This window comes from Aedes albopictus, chromosome 3, assembly GCF_035046485.1.
Source record: "Aedes albopictus strain Foshan chromosome 3, AalbF5, whole genome shotgun sequence".
In the NCBI taxonomy this organism is placed as follows: Eukaryota; Metazoa; Arthropoda; class Insecta; order Diptera; family Culicidae; genus Aedes; species Aedes albopictus.
Window position 1 is genome coordinate 176693653 of NC_085138.1, and position 13442 is coordinate 176707094.

General features: G+C 40.0%; 1 protein-coding gene across 10 annotated transcripts in view; it reads right to left on the reverse strand.

Annotated features, from left to right (window-relative positions):
- Positions 1 to 13442, reverse strand: part of LOC109403306 (zwei Ig domain protein zig-8) — a 911020-nt gene that overhangs the window by 169272 nt on the left and 728306 nt on the right. The window lies entirely within an intron of this gene.

Genomic DNA, 13442 nt, shown 5'->3' on the forward strand with positions numbered 1-13442 from the left:
TGCCAATTTCTGAAAATCAAATTGAAGCGAAGAAGTTTTCGAATTCAAAAAATAATCCAAAAAAGTTTACTTTGTTTCAAATAGACTAAAGATCTAATATTCAAAAAACGTTACAATAGAATGTATAAAAGAAGGATGTATGTATTGTAGAAAAGAAAATAATTGAATACACATATACATATGTACATATTTCATCAATACACAAGCGTTTTCATTGATATAAAACCCTAAAAGCAAATTTGTCTTGAGCCCTTTCCAATATCAAGCACGTTTTCAATGTCAAGCACGTTAAGATATTAAAAAAGTAGTTGAGCCCATTAAGTTTTAATGGATTGTCATTAGGATTCTGGATACATTACTGTACAAGTTAATGCACAACACGCAAAAAAAAAAATAATAAAATGAAAAAGTTTTTTTAGAAAAAAATGTTTTCCTTAAAAGTGCCCATCTTGTGATGTATGGAGGAAAGTTAGGCAACTATATTGTCTTTCTTGGGGAAAAAATTCAAAACATAAAAAAGTGGGCTTTTTCTGTAAATTGACTTTTAATTTTGAAAAGATATTTTTTAGCGTGCAAAACATTTGTTTATATTTTTTAAATATGTTTTCTTGAAAGCTTGGACAATTCCCTAAAAGTTCCCCATACATCACTTTTTTGTACAACTTATCATATTCGAGTTATATTTATTGTAAAAAAAAACGGCTAATGCGCAACACGCTAAAAAAACTAACATGAAAAAGTTTTTGTTAGAAAAACTTTTTTTCCTTAAAAGTGCCCAGCTTGTGATGTATGGAGGAAAGTTAGGCAACAATATTGACTTTCTTGGAAAAAAATTTCAAAACATAAAAAAGTGGGCATTTTCTGTAAATTGACTTTTAATTTTAAAAATATATTTTTTAACGTGTAAAAATGTATTTAGAATTTTTAAAATATTTTTTCATGAAAGCTTGGACAATTCTCTAAATGTCCCTCATACATCACTTTTTTGTACATCTTATCATATTCGAGTTATTTTTTTGTGAAAAAAAAACGGTTAAAAAACTTTGACTCTTTTTAAATGTTAGTCCAGGTTAATTTTGAAAAAACAAAATATGCAAAGTTGCTTGAAAAGGTAAAGTCTTGAAACCTACAAAATTTCATAACATTCTGAGGGGGTGCTGCCAACCCCGAAGACGAGTTGGTGCGAAATTCGTCAGTTAGATGTTGCCGGTTTCGTGGCCAAACACAAGAGAGCTGCCGATCTCGATTTTTGTCCACTCAACCTTCCCGGCTCCGAGACGGTCCGTTTTCGCCCCTGTTCCTTGCCCATAACATCCGTTGACTTTTCCGCGGTTGACAGAATGTCACCTCCCAAGCCACCTATTGGGGATTTTTCTTGTGGCTACCCACTTTGGTAGCGTGTGGGGAGTAATAGGGTTCTAAACGTCACCCTTCTTCCACCGCAATAATAAGGCGATGAAAATCGAATGAAAATATATTTCTCTCACACACACAAAAAAAAACATTTGTAACCAATTTTACGGTTACAACTTGGACATCGGCGAACGGCAACACATAATGGACCCCAAATCGGACTGGAAAAAGGAACAACCAACTGCCATACATCAACATCCTCGTGCTCACCATTCTACCATGATGGGGTAGAAAGTGAAAGCAGCGCAACGGCATCCAGCTCGATATAGTACTATTAGAGTAGAATACATTTAGGCACTGTAAGTGTAAGTACAGTTTCCAATTGGATTCGCTCATGCAGTGCCCTAGTGGACAAAAGAGCTGTAAATTGGGTTGCTATTGAAGAATAAAAAACCCAGATTAATCCACCTAGTGGTGATAGTGCCTTTCTCGTAAAATATGTACTCGTGATCTTTACGTCGACATTAGCCGATCCTGAGAACACTTATACGCTTAATACGATTCATGTAAAATTTGACCTCTTTATGGACCAAATTGTGCACAGCAATTTTAGACGCAAAAGGAGATTGGAAAACAGTGTTGATGCGATCAAATTATAATTTTCCCATAACACGTTGATTCTCATACTTTATATTAACACCACAGGAATTCGAAATGGTGTGATTTGATGAGATTGCTTTGGTCATGATTTTATTTTCTTGCATATATGAAGACTTTGACTTTTTCTTCACTTTTAATTTAACGCAACGTTTACCATGCTATCAAAAAACCACGATTTGATTTATCGCTAACATTGGTTTTGTTCTGAGAGTTTTGTTCACTTTCATAATGCCACATGCATGGGTTTGGTTCAATTCCACGTTTGACCATTTCCGGCGGATACCTGGAACTGATTCCATGACACTACTGGTTGTCCCAAATATTGTCTGTGGTTATTTTCTTGTAAATTAGTTATCAGGCTGCCTTAAAATCCGCGAATTGATGTGTTCCATGGGGAGCATCCATTAAGTATGTCACGCTGAAATTGGGAATTTTCAAAGCTGGGGGGAGGGGGTACGGGTTTTTCCTATACTTAATACATTGCTTGTCACACTTTAACAACCTCCTCTCCCCCTAGACAAACTACCAATAGTCTCTAATACAGGGTGTTAGGTTCGTGAGTGCAAACCTTTATTTTCTTGCATCGAGCATCGGCGTCGTTGTCCTTATATTTCATACGCACAGCTGCTGTGGTTCGGCAGGTGATCAAGGCTGTGTGCGTGGTGCAAAACGATATATTGACTGATGTGCTGAATATGACACACAGCGCGGCTTTTGTAATATTTTTAAAACGCGCATTCGCACGAAATTCCACGCGGCAAGTCCTCTTGGAAAGGAACAGCCACACTTGAGGAAAGCCGCAATGTTATCTCCCATAAGAATGGAGTAAAAGGGGAGCAAAAAACGCGGCTGTTCTTTTCCTCAGCGATTTGCCGCGTGTACTTTTGGGCAAATGTGCTAATATCAGCGTGCGCTAGCTCCAGCGGAACAGTGTGCAAAAAAGTGCTTACCTTTACAGTTGCAAATTCAGGATCTGAAATACGATGTTGAATTCGGAATAACAAGAACACGAGAGGAGCTAAACGTTTGACGTCAAAGAACGAGTTGTAGAACGGAACAGTGGCCTCAAATTTTCCTAAGAGAAATTTCAAATTTATTACGCATTTTTAAAAGATAATTTACAAAAACAAATATGAAACAATACTTTTGAGCTTATTTGCTTTAGAAAACTAAGTTAGTTAACTTAACCGATCTAAGATTATTTTGGTACAAAAATTAATAAACTTTCGAATGAGGGTTAAAAAGCTGCGATAAGTTTAACCATTTTCAAGTTATAGCCAGTTTGAGGAAAGCAAAGTCAAAAACATGTAAAGTTCTATTACTACGTAACGGTTGGGATTTGACCATATGGGTACACATTTTTTTACCATTAAGGATCCTCTATTACTCCTTAAAAAGTTTGCATTCACGAGCCTAACCCCTGTAAAGTCTGAACCTATTTGCTTGCAAACGTTCATAAGGTTATTAAATAGCCGTTGAGTACCGTCAAGTAGTGTAGTGTTCACCTCCTCTCCTCTCCTCTTCTTGGCGTAACGTCCTCACTGGGACAAAGCCTGCTTCACAGCTTAGTGTTCTATGAGCACTTCCACAGTTATTAACTGAGAGCTTCCTCTGCCAATGACCATTTTGCATGTGTATATCGTGTGGCAGGCACGAAGATACTCTATGCCCAAGGAAGTCAAGGAAATTTCCTTCACGAAAAGATCCTGGACCGACCCGGGAATCGAACCCGTCACCCTCAGCATGGTCATGCTGAATACCCGTGCGTTTACCGCCTCGGCTATATGGGCCCTGTAGTGTAGTGTTCACCTGTGCAGTCCAGAAAATTTGTAAAAACTATAGGTATGATAATTGCAGAAAACAAGAAGCCCACACCCCCTATGGCGGCATTAAACCATAAGACAAAAAAGGGTTGACTGATTTTTCCCTTGATAGAGGCCAAATAAAGCCGGCCGAAACGTCGGGTAATCCAAAACTAGCCGTTTAGATTGACCCTAGACCGAGAAAGCCAACATCTGTATACTAGTAGTATTCCGGTCGAAAATCACCTAAAGTTATTAAAAAAGCGCGCTTTGATGTGTTACATGCATGGGTTTCGTTCAATCTTATATTTGGCCGCTTTCGGAAGGACACCTGGAACTAGTTCCGGAATTACCGGCAGTCCCTAATGTGGTCTTAGCCTACTCCCATGATAACCAGTCATGAGTTTACCGGAAAAGCCGTTATTTGTTGTATCGCATGCATGGGATTGGTTCTCTTTTATGTTAGGCCATTTCCGGTGGGGCACCCGGAAGCGGTTCTGGTACAAGACCTGTTCAGATATGGTCTGAGACTATTTTCTTGCTAACCGTTCATCAGGTTATCGACAAAGCCGCTGTGTTTGATGTGTCGCATGCATGGGTTTGGTTCACTATTATATTTGGACACTTCCGGTGGGACTTCCGGAACCGGTTCCGGAACATTACCGGTTTAGATATGGTCGAAGACTAGCTTCTTGCTAACCTTTCATTAGGTTATCAAAAAAGCCGCGCTATGATGTGTCATATGCAAGAGTTTAGTTTTAAAAAGACACGGACACGTTCAATGCTTCCAGTGAGCTTTTCGCTCTTCGAAGGAAGCACGACACTAGACAACGGACTACCCGGGTAGAGGTTAAGTACTGACGATCAAAACGTGATATTGGTTTGATTGATATAAGAGATAAAAGATCTAAAAATAATATCTGAAAAATGTTCCTGGAACATCTGAACAATATCAAAATTTGATATTTCAAGAGCAAACGAATAGCTTGCTGCTATTGGTTAGATCTTACAAGATCTAAATATGATCTGATGATGATGTTCCAGGAGTAAATTTTAGATATTATTTTTAGATCTTTTATCTCTTATATCAATCAAACCAATATCACATTTTGATCTCAATATCAAAATATGCTATTATTGAGCTCTTTCCCTCTACCCGGGTAGCATGCAACGCCCAGTGGCACAGCCGAAAACTTTTCCTGACAGCTGCGGCGGGAATTGAACCCGCGCTCCTCAGCACGATGCGACTAAGAGCTTGGTGACCCTAGCCGCACGACCACGGAGCCGCACTTTTATATAAGGCCATTTCCGGCGAGACACCCGGAACCGGTTCCGGAATACAACCGGCAGTCTCCAATGTGGTCTGCGCCTACTTCCTTAATAACAGGTCATCAGGTTATTGGAAAAGCAGTGATTTGTTGTGACGCATGCATGGGTTTGGTTCACTTTTATATTTAGCCATTTCCGTCGGGACGCCCCGGAACCGAGTCCGGAACACTACCGGTTCAGATATGTTCTGATACTGTTTTCCTGCTAACCGTTCATCAGGTTATGGGAAATGCCGCTGTTTGATGTGTCACATGCATGGGTTTGGTTCTCTTTTATATTTGGCCACTTCCGGCGGGACATCCGGAACCGGTTCCGGAACACTACCGGTTCAGACATTGTCTGATACTGTTTTCCTGCTAACCGTTCAACAGGCCATTGAAAATGCCGTGGTTTGATGTGTCGCATGCATAAGTTTGGTTCACTTGTATATTTTGCCACTTCCGGCGGAACGTCCGGAACCGGTTGCGGAACACTACCGGCTCAGATATAGTCTGGGACTATTTTCCTGCTTACCGCTCATGAGTTTATCCACAATGCAGTGGTTTGATGTGTCGCATGCATGGGTTTGGTTCACTTTAATATTTGGTCACCTCCAGCGGGGCGCCCGGAACCGGTTCCGGAACACTGCCGATTCAAATAAGGTCTGAAACTATTATTCTGGTTACCGCTTACCAGGTTATTAAAATGCCGTGGTTTGATGTGTCGCATGCATGGGTTTGTTGCATTTTCATATCTGGCCCCTTCCTGGGGTACCGTTCCGGAACACCCAAACGGCCATATCTCCGGAACGGCTGGACCGATCTGAACCATTTTCAATAGGAAATAATGGGACCAGATTCCCCGTCGAATGAACCATCGGTCATTAAAATCGGTTTAGGTTTACTGCCAAAAAGTGACGTGAGTTTGTTTTGTACACACACACTCACACACACATACACACACATACACATCAGTTCAATTTGTCGAGCTGAGTTGATTGGTATATGTGAATCGACCCTCCGAGCCTTCTATCAAAAAGTCATTTTTGGAGTGAACAGTACACTTAGTGTACGAGAAAAGGCAAAAAACAGCATGCAACGGGTGGATCAATAGGCGACTAGGCCATGGCCAAGCCCTCCTAGGAGGAAGACATCATACTTCAACGACGAAACATTTAGGGAGGTGCTCCGCTGTGAGCGAAACCTACACAGTTTATGCAGAGACGAGCTGATATCTGTGCTCTCGCGTGCGTGCAATGCGACCATGCATAGGTAAGTCCACCCTAGAAATGGATATCAGTAGGTCGGCCTCAGAGTCACAGATAAGAAATAGGAGACTGTCGGCTTACTGGTAGACTCAAGCAATTGCGTACGTGTGCCACGCCTGCCTACGGGTCAGGCGACGGATGCAGCGAGCATGAACTGAGAAAGAGCGAAACGAACGGCGGGTGGTGTTCGCCGCTGCTTAAGTCGCGTTGAAGACTGAGATAAAGGCAAGCAAAAAGGCTGCTTTGAAGGTCTCTGTCAAAGTGCCAATGCGAGTCCGTGGGGTGAAGCCTGCAGGACCGTGATGGCCAAGACAAGAGGTGTAATAGCTTCTACAGACCAACACACTATGGGGAAAGTGGTGGCCAAAAATCGAAAAATTTACTTGCTTTGAATGACGTGTCTTATATACCATTTGATAGCCAGATAGTTCAAACCTAGATTCCCAAAATTTTAGCCCTCTGCGATGGAAACTCATTGCGCCACAGATATCAGACTTAGAAAAATAGTGAAAATTGTAGAAAAAATGCATTTTAAACAAATACAATTTTCTCAGTGAAAAAACGGTTTAATTTTGGAATTTAATCCACCGTTGGAAATGTTATTGTCTGAACTTTAAAATGGGTGTGTTGTTGGGGTTACACGGTCAATTTAAATGAGTAAAAATGGGTAATTATTGACAAAAACAGCATTTTTTGCCTAAGTTGGTCTATATCTAACAGGCAGAGTCGAACAGTCTCAAGAGACCGCCTCCACAGTTTAGTTTGGGGTCCGTACTATCTGCAGAACGCGAATCCAGCTGCGGATAGCTGCGGATGAGCATTATTTTGACACAAGCCCGAAAAATAGATTTTTTCTATTTTTTTTTTTGTTAATTGCGATCATTGATTATGCGAGCACATACAAAAAAGTCGTACAAATTAAACAGTGCTTCAAAGGTGGAACTTTTAATTGTCAAATAAAGTCTTTAAAATGTTATACACTTAATTATTTTTATGTTAAAAATGGGTAAAAACTGACCGAAAATTATCTTTCCATACACAAACTGTATTAACTCAACTGGACTGAAATGCTTCTTTTGTTCACGAAAATCTTGTTTGTATTTTGAATACATATTTACCAACGGGGGAAGAAAAACCACCTCTTATATATTTGTTTTACTAAAAATACCTACTTGTATTTAAAAGACGAGGGCAATATTTTCAAATCATAAGTTTGTTTTGAACTTAAACGCTAGCAACCTGAACATCGCACAGTAGTTAATTAAACGTAAACAAATCTGAAAATAATTGTTTGTGGTAATATTGAACATAGGAACATCGTGTTACCACAGACAAACAGACGTATCACTTGGAACAAAATTCGATAAAAATCATCGCCACGAAAACATAATCGCCCAATGCTTATTACGTTAAAAAGGCAAACGATCTGAGTACAGTGGGACGTCTGTTTGTCTGCGGTGTTACTTTAGATCTAAAAAAAAATCTCAAATAGTCAATGCAACAAAAGCATTTGAATATATCAAGGCAAAATATAATTTTGATCTTCCTAAAGAAGAACAACTACAGTGGACGATCGCTCGGTGCAAACGCAAACTGCAATGCTTTTTAACTCCGCTAAGTGCAACAATTTTGCAGTTATTGCACCGCTATCCGTCATAATGAAATGTCAACATGCACATTGGCTGCATTCTGCAGCAACTGACAGTTCTATGACATCTACTAGTTTTTGCAGTTAGGGAATCGCGCCAGTTGGACGGTGGCTTCTATTTTCGTCTGTTTTCCACTATAACTCAGTCAAATTTGAACCAATTGACACAATTTTTGGAATGCAGTGAGATAGGTATAGTATCTACACGGTACAACATTTCAAGTCAATTGGTTCAAAATTGACTGAGTTATAGTAGAAAGCAGACGAATATAGAAGCCACCGCCCAAGTAGCGCGATACCCTATTGAATTTTATTCGTTAAGTGAAACGTAAACATGTTGCAATTATCGAACTTCTACTGTACTTCAAAAGTTGAAGTACGTAGCACAATATTTTAACAATGCATAGAAAAAGGCTCACGCAAAAAAAAAAGCTTTGAAAAATACTATAACGATTGGCGCGACGCTTATTCGGAACTTGGAAACGATGTTATGTTTGGTGGTAATGTGGGCACTTTACAAAAATAGCATATAGACATAACGATTCGAAAATGGTGAATTTGATTGACCATGTTCTCAAAAATCGTGAAATTGATATTGCTTGTGAATTTGATTAAGTTTCTAGAGACAGTGAAAATTATGTTCTATTTAGCACTTAGCAGTATATTCATTCCTGCAGTATAAAAAATGGAGACATATCATCAACTTTGTGAATGATGTTGATATGTGTTCAGTAAAATAATAGAAGCATATTAAATAAAAGAAAATCGAGTTAAGTACGGTTCCTTTGAATTCCACTAAGAATTTGCATCCTTTGACAGATACGTATTTCGACCTCAACTGTAAGGTCGTCTTCAGTGTCTTGTACTTGACTCGACTCAAGTCAAGTACAAGACACTGAAGACGACCTTACAGTTGAGGTCGAAATACGTATCTGTCAAAGGATGCAAATTCTTAGTGGAATTCAAAGGAACCGTACTTAACCCGATTTTCTTTTATTTACAGATATTCCCCTAACAAGCCCAGGTTAATCATCATCAGAAGCATATTAAAAAAATATCCATTCGACGAGTTTGAACTTATATTACTACCTATTGGACGCAGTGGCAAAATTTCCCCAACAGAGGAGGAAAAAAAGGGGGGGGGGGAGGGTGGCAGGCAAATTGGAGAGGGGGGGGGCTTCTGGTTGATAAACAATTCTTTACCATTATACCTGATTAACATTAAAAAAATGGGGGGGGCAGATTTACCTCGAAGAGGGGGGGGGGGGTGCTTCCACCTCCGTCTCTTCTTATTTTATCTTATGCATGGCAATCTTATTCTAGTTTTGATTTGCCTTTGAACTGTCTTAAAAATTAAAAACAAACGTTTAAGTTCATGTTCAGGAATAAGTAGTTCCTAACTGGGTTACATACTAGTTACACCTTCCAAATGTGATGAAAATACATAATTTCGACTAATTTTATGCTAATCTTACTAGAATACCTTAAAAAAAATGCGGAAAAACCAAAAAAATATTTTTTGCCACCACTTTGTATGGAGCCGCCCCATAGTGCAACATCCAGAGTTATTGGAGAGGATCCTCGAGGGGCTTTTTCCGCGTCATGATCTCAGGCTTGGGAACTTGGGCTAGTGATGAAGAAAAAGTCACCGCTGAGGAACTTGCGGGAACAGCAAAGCTCCTTAGCGTATGTGAGGCCCTAGCTCCTGACAGAATTCCGAACTAGCAATATCTCAACAGTATTTAGTATGTTTTAATGCAAAAAATGATAATACATATTCCAGGGATGCAATTTCATCCTTACTTCAATTGAGTTCAAAGTTCATATCATTATAAAACCCGGATTATTAGAGCGCTAAATGACGCTCTTCAAGTCGCACAATTTCCCATAACTGCAAGAAAAAGTTTCAACCGCAAAGACAAAACAACTTTCCAGCCGCAATTGCTCAACAAGCAGACCATCCCATCTTTCCATTCTGTTTCAATTGTCTGATCCTGTTTCCGGGCTTAACTGTGTGCAATCTCGAGGAGAGTAATTTCAACTCGATGTAGCTAAATTCCATGCACGCTCGCTACCCGTGAAGCGCTCGCTCAGCAGCACAACTCGTCGTTCGCCCGTGCGCCTGGCTCTTCCGCCTAAACGACGAGCAACGAGGTTTTAAGATGAGGCAGTCAGCAACCCCAGATGAATATTTTGCGTTTTTTTTTTATCTTCGCCGCTCAACTTCGACCAACCAGCGCTGCCATCAGATTGTGCCGAAAGAAGTAAAAACGACGAAGGTACCAAGCGGAAGCGGTGTGAAATTATTTTCCGGTGAATATTCCGTGCCATTTAGCTTTGAGTTATCCCGCTCGCTAGGTAGCTACCTACCTAGAGCAATAAAAGCACCCGGAAAATTGCCTACTCTTGCGCTCTTTGCGCGGCCGGGTTTGGGTCGTCAACCGATTCCAGACAGGATGTGGACTCAAGAGGGTAGAGAAGTGAAGTCCAAGGATTAAGCTTCGCATACAGTCGCGCACACACACAGATATGTGTAGAGAAGCTTCAAGTACAAACACTCACTTCAACCAACCGAGTAGTATTTGAATAAGGCTCCACGTGTTACCGTCGGTGGGAAGTGATTTGAATAATTTTCTTGATAAATCTGGAATGTATTAATATTTGCCTCTATAGTTTTAGGAGGTAATTAATAGCGAAAAAACTGAGAATAAGACATAAAGGTATACTTAGCTTTTCGTGTCAATCTTCTATTGAACAAGGTAAACTAATCATCACATTTTAGGCAAATAGCCTTGAAATAAATATTTCATAGCTTAAGTGTTTCTACAAATCACAGCAAATTATTTTTCCTCTTTTTGGAATAAAATCGAACGTGAGACAGTTTACATGTCCACGTTATTTTTCCTTTTGACTATTTGTTCCTCTGGGACACAAATATCTACTAGAGCAGCCCAAGCTTACTGGAAATTCTCTAACTTCGAACATTGCATCCGATTCAAACGGTGAACCGATCAAATGAACCCCTCGCACCGGTGCATTGCTCCATCGGTAACGCTAATGGTGCGGTCTGGGAAAACCGTTTATATTTTTCCAGCCAAGGGTCATCCACACGTGATAAGAGAGCACATCCGTGGCGTGGCAGTTGAGCTAATCTTGACTCTCGGTCCGTGGTCCGTGTCTCATTAGACGAAAAATATTCATGCACCCCAGAGGCATAGCATGGACCTGTATTTTCGTGGCATTTTCACGTGCGTTGCTTGAGTGGTCTCTTAGGAGGGGTTAATGACTGCGCGTCGCGTGGTTGGAGGTAATCGTCGAGGGATGCCAAAAACGCTAATCGCAGGATGGAATCGGATAATAGTTTCCGTTGTCCTACGGCAATTAGTTAGAATTTTTGCTACCATAATTGGCTTTTACAAAGGGTTCTGAAGTTTTTTTTTAAATGCTCAGCTCAAAATCTACAAATGGATCACTTAAACCCTTTTTGCATCTGAGCACCTCAAATTGTTAGTTCTTTCTTCGGTAAGGAAGTAATGCGTGGATTTCGTTAACACAGGGGGGAGGGTTAGATGGGTCACCTAAGAAATGGATCCCTATAACTTTTAGATATAAATCGCATTTCTCTGTTTTCTACCACGACTATCAGATACACTAGTCAGCTATGATATAAGAGGATAGAAAGGTCATAAGGTCTGAGACCTGGTTCTTGACAAGCAACTTTCAAAACATGACCCATCTTGCCCCACCTAATTTTTACGGGGGCAAGATGGGTAGGTAACAGAAAATTAAATTTTTCTCCAACAAAAAATACTATATCTTCTATTTTTCCTTTATGCATCTAAGCTTCACATACGTACAGATAACATGAAGGCAGTGATGAAACACATTTGGAAGCTGGTTCTAAAAACTGGAAGATTCACACATGGTCAGCTCTCTAATCGCTTCAATAATGTAGGTGACGGAATAGCTTTTCAATTAAAAATAAAACATTTTCAAAAACTATGCAAACATGCTGAAAACTAAGGGTGGTGACTAGGATGTCCCAAAATAGAAAAAGTGTCATAAAGTTAACCTGCTCACCCTTAAAATGATAGATTAGGGTCTTAACAACAATAGTTCCATACATAAAAACTTAATCAAAAAATATTTAGTGTTGAACAATAAAAGAATAAAAGTCATCAATCTTAGTTAATCATAGTTCTAGGTCCCGCAAACAAAGTTTGGGAGAAGTTTGGATCATCAAAGCTGATTTTATTTATTTGGCAAAGGTTAAAATATAAAAAAACGATTTTTTCACCAAATTTTTCAAAAACGCTCGATTTATAAGGATTTTGAAATTTGTCTCGCGATTCACAATTCCCTTATTTTAAAGCAAATTTTGTGTAGATTATTTTGGCTGAAGACAGTTTTGAGCTATCTCCTTCATGAGTTGGGATATCGGCATAATAATGATAACACAATCAATAAAAAAAATCGTGTTTTCATAAGTTAATCAATTTTGTTTACTAGTTTCCATGACAACCATGCAATTAAAACAACACACGACAAATGTTTGACATTATAGTACGTATATTTTTGAAGAATTTCTGGAAGTATTGGATTGCTTTGATCATTACTGATTCATACTGTATGACAGTAACAATATGTAAAGGTTTCGAGAGTTAATCATCGTTTTCTATCTATGCTGAAAATAACTTTTCACACCCGCTTTGTGAATACGAGAAGAATTTCTGTGTTGGCGTAGGCCCAATAAGCCACCCGTAAAAATCCCCATTGCGAATAACATAGCTGAAAATACGACTCGATACAATCGCCAAAGACCCACGCGACGAAATAAGGACTACGATTGGAAACATGGAATTGCAAGTCACTAGGTTTCGCAGGATGTGACAGGATAATCTACGACGAACTACATCCCCGCAACTTCGACATCGTGGCGTTGCAGGAACTTTCTTGGACGGGACAGAAAGTGTGGAAAAGCGGTCATCGAGCTACCTTCTACCAAAGCTGTGGCACAACCAATGAACTGGAAACAGGAGTTACAGTGTTGGATTCGGATCACTACTTATTCGCTGTATGCATGCGCTCAAAACTTTCGACACTTATCACCACGCGTCGAAGTCGAACGCCGCGGCTCAACATCGAGCAGCTGCGAAACGTAGAGGTGGCTCAAGACTACGCGTAGCAGTTAGCAGTGGTCCTACCAACGGAAGAGCAGCTTGGCGCAGCTACACTTGAAGATGGCTGGAGGGACATTCGATCCGCCATAGGTGGAAACTCGGCTACAGCACAAGGTTTCGCGACTCCGAATCACAGAAACGACTGGTACGACGGCGAATGTGAACAGTTGAAAAACGAGAAGAATGCAGCATGGGCGAGAATTCTGCAACACCGTACGAGAGCG